The sequence below is a fragment of the Heptranchias perlo genome, chromosome 20 (genome assembly GCF_035084215.1).
Source record: "Heptranchias perlo isolate sHepPer1 chromosome 20, sHepPer1.hap1, whole genome shotgun sequence".
In the NCBI taxonomy this organism is placed as follows: Eukaryota; Metazoa; Chordata; class Chondrichthyes; order Hexanchiformes; family Hexanchidae; genus Heptranchias; species Heptranchias perlo.
The window spans coordinates 15397983-15402328 of NC_090344.1; the positions used below are offsets into that span (position 1 = coordinate 15397983).

The window sequence follows — 4346 nt, forward strand, 5'->3', positions numbered from 1 at the left end:
TCCAGATCCGCGTTGAGCAGGAGAGGAAAATCGGGACAGGAGAAGACCATTCAGCCCCTCGAACCTGCTGTCTCATTCAATTAGATCATGAGGTGACCATTAATTCATCAATGTTGCCCCGCCTTGGACTCATATCCCTTGGTAACCGAAACGTAAAAAGATCTATCAATATCAGATTTGAAAATTTGAATTGAGCCTCAATCCATATCCTTTGGGATGAGAGAGTTCCAGCTTTCGGCCGTATTTTGTTTGCTAAAGTGATTCCTGATTTCTTGCATGATTAGTCCAGCTCCAATTTCATTTTGGATTCTGCCAACAGAGAGAGAGAGAGATAAAAAGGCCGCCTTAACCAGAGATTGATCCTTGAAAGATCTCTCACAAATCAGCTGAAACCTGTCGGTATGTGAATACCATTTTACTTTTCCAAAACAAAGGGAGTGTCATTCATTGTGGAAACAACAAGTAATCCGAATTCTTTCAAGCCAATCTCGTTTTTTTTGAATATTTTTCAGACAGCAGATTAAATGGTGGAAAATTAGACGCACTCAGCTGGCAATGTTCACGGTGTAGAATCATAGAAGTTTACAACATGGAAACAGGCCCTTCGGCCCAACATGTCCATGTCGCCCAGTTTATACCACGAAGCTAGTCCAAATTGCCTGCACTTGGCCCATATCCCTCTATACCCATCTTACCCGTGTAACTGTCCAAATGCTTTTTAAAAGACAAAATTGTACCCGCCTCGACGACTGCCTCTGGCAGCTCGTTCCAGACACTCACCACCCTTTGAGTGAAAATATTGCCCCTCTGGATCCTTTTTATCTCTCCCCTCTCACCTTAAATCTATGTCCCCTCGTTATAGACTCCCCTACCTTTGGGAAAAGATTTTGACTATCTACCTTATCTATGCCCCTCATTATTTTATAGAATTCTTTAAGATCACCCCTAAACCTCCTAATCTCCAGGGAAAAAAGTCTCAGTCTATCCAACCTCTCCCTATAAGTCAAACCATCAAGTCCCGGCAGCATCCGAGTAAATCTTTTCTGCACTCTTTCGAGTTGAAAAATATCCTTTCTATAATAGGGTGACCAGAACTGTACACAGTATTCCAAGTGTGGCCTTACTAATGTCTTGTACAACTTCAACAAGACATCCCAACTCTTGTATTCAGTGTTCTGACCAATGAAACCAAGCATGCTGAATGCCTTCTTCACCACCCTCTCCACCTGTGACTCCACTTTCAAGGAGCTATGAACCTTTACTCCTAGATCTCTTTGTTCTATAACTCTCCCCAACGCCCTACCATAAACGGAGTAGGTCCTGGCCCGATTCGATCTACCAAAAATGCATCACCTCACATTTATCTAAATTAAACTCCATCTGCCATTCATCGGCCCACTGGCCCAATTTATCAAGACCCCGTTGCAATCCTAGATAACCTTCTTCACTGTCCACAATTCCACCAATCTTGGTGTCATCTGCAAACTTACGAACCATGCCTCCTAAATTCTCATCCAAATCATTAATATAAATAACAACGGACCCAGCACCGATCCCTGAGTCACACCGCTGGTCACAGGCCTCCAGTTTGAAAAACAACCCTCTTCAACCACCCTTTGTCTTCTGTCGTCAATCCAATTTTGTATCCAATTGGCTACCTCACCTTGGATCCTGTGACATTTAACCTTATGCAACAACCTACCATGCGGTACCTTGTCAAAGGCTTTGCTAAAGTCCATGTAGACCACGTCTACTGCACAGCCCTCATCTATCTTCTTGGTTACCCCTTCAAAAAACTCAATCAAATTCGTGAGACATGATTTTCCACTCGCAAAACCATGCTGACTGTTCCTAATCAGTCCCTGCCTCTCCAAATGCCTGTAGATCCTGTCTCTCAGAATACCCTCTAACAACTTACCCACTACAGATGTCAGGCTCACCGTTCTGTAGTTCCCAGGCTTTTCCCTGCCGCCCTTCTTAAACAAAGGTACAACATTTGCTACCCTCCAATCCTCAGGCACCTCACCTGTATATTTTCGTTCAGACAGGACACACATTCGAATGCTGGAAACGCGAGACATTGAATGTTCAGGTGAAAGTTACTACCCAGCGTTCACCGGGTGGAGCTTGAACCAACAACCTTTCAGTTAACAGCCGAACGCGCTAAACAATTGCGCCACAGAAACACAACTTTGTAGTTGCTGAAGGACTAATTCATCGAGCAGAAGCTTCAGCTTGCCGCGATTAATATATCAGCTGTCTGACTATCAGTTTACTTTTCCAAAATAAAGGGTGTGCAGCTTGCATGAGTGAAAATCTGTGCTGTATTATTTCTGCACATGAAGCCAACCTTGCCATTAACCACCGTATGTTGGAAGACTCAGTCCCCTCGTGGTAGAGAGGATTGACCTTTTGAGCTGTGATTCGCCATTCTATATTCCAGTAATATTCAGGTTTGCTGAAAATGAGATGAGATGAAATGAGCAGGTCGAAGGAGCAGCTCTGTGACACGACACGGTGTCTACAAAGTTGTCTCTTGCACTTACAGTGAAGCGGACCGTAGTCTTCACTATAACACCAGTAACTATGATGTTAAAAAAAATGTGTTCGAGAAATACTTGATTTCAGCGTGGCGATACTGGGCCGGAGTAAAGTTGTGATTGCCGAGTGGCGAGAGGGTGGATTTGGGACTCCTGTGCGGCTGCGCTGCTCATTGTCCAGATCTGCTTGGAGCGATATTCACTTCAATTCATCACTGACAGGGACAGTTTGATTCGAAGTTTCTTTTCCCTGTTGCTTGGTGAGATTTCAAAAATAAAGACGACCCGTGCTCACCCCAAACTCGTCACTTGCACGCTGACAGATACAAGGCGGTCACACTCTTCACTTCAGTGAGATGAAAGCCGAGAGGCGAACAAAACTCATTCAATGAAAGTGCAGGTCATTGAGGGGCCTTTAAAGTCCTGATTGTTTGCACTGAACTTCTTCCCAAAGCGTTTCAGATTCACGTGGAGCGATTTGGCGACGTATTTCCCTCTTTGCAAAAGTTTCAACTGCAGGTCAAGATCAAAAGTCAAGGGCAGAATGAGACGCCTTCCTGAAATTTGGGAACCAGGGAAGCAGACTTTAGAGCAAGATTCTGTTTATTGAGAAAAAGCAGATAAAATATTCAATCCGGAACGATCCAGAATCCGATCAGCTCGAGAAGTCACGGTGACCCCGTGTTTTGAACACGCAGCCTTCTGGTGGCGCAATAAGTCATGTCGATGGAAGCAGGACGTTGAAAAGTGGGAATAAATCGATTAAGTGAGTGGGCAAAACTGCGGCAAATAGAGTTCAATGTGGGGGAGAGCGAGTTGATCCACTTTAAATCTAATAAAGATAAATCAGGCTATTTTCTAAATGGTGAGAAAAAAGGAACTGTGGAGGAGCAGGGAGATTTCGGGGTCCAAGTACAGAAACCGTTACCAACCAGCATCCAGGTACAACAATTAATTTAACAGCCGTTCGGACCGCTGGTTAGCTCATTTGCAAAGAATATGCGGTAATGTCATGATCATGAATTCCGTTCTTCTAATTTGCTTTATTTATTTCGGGTTTTTGTAACTTTTAAAATGCAAGCCTTACAAACAGGTCCACAGACAAATTCACGGGGACAGTGTTATTGAATAACATCCATTGCAACTTTGCCCATGGGCCGGAGAAACACGTCTTTCTTTTTTATTTTTCTTTCTCCGGTTTGCAGAGAAACGTTTAACTCGCGGCCTGTCCCCATTAATAATCATTAGCAGCAACAGACAGACAGAGAGGGTCTGACCGCCCCGAGATGTGGAAAAGGCATCGGTTTCGGACAAATGCATCAAATGAAATTGTCCCCCGGCACCGAGAGAGAAAAAACAAGAGAAAAAGGCAGAAGGTAACAGAGAAATAAAAATTAAATCAATACGAAAAAATATTTCCCATCCTTGATGCCTCTCTATTTCATCCCCAATCCTTCAGTGGCGGGTATCAAATTTCACTGCAATGAAATGCGAAAATCGAAGCAAGGATGAAGAAACTCAACAACCAAAAACTGCCGAAACTCGAGATTGAACCAAGGACCTTTCGATCTTCAGTCTAACGCTCTCCCAACTGAGCTATTTTGGCCGCTTGCTAAAGTGCCCCTTTACATCATTGTCTTGGAAGAAAACATAACCCCAGGAGGAATTGCAGCTCCTGTTTATTCCGCAATTCAAATAAAAACATCGCACTCATATGTGCACACCCCCAGTTCGTATATAAACATCGCACTCATATATACGCACCCGCAGTTCATATATAAAGATCGCACTCAGAGATGCACACCC

At 43.8% G+C, this 4346-nt stretch overlaps 1 non-coding gene across 1 annotated transcript; it reads right to left on the minus strand.

The window, feature by feature from the left end:
• Positions 1–4073: 4073 nt before the first annotated feature.
• On the minus strand, positions 4074–4146 carry trnaf-gaa (transfer RNA phenylalanine (anticodon GAA)). Its single transcript has one exon. It is a non-coding gene; the product is annotated as a tRNA-Phe (tRNA).
• Between the last annotated feature and the right edge of the window lie 200 nt (positions 4147–4346).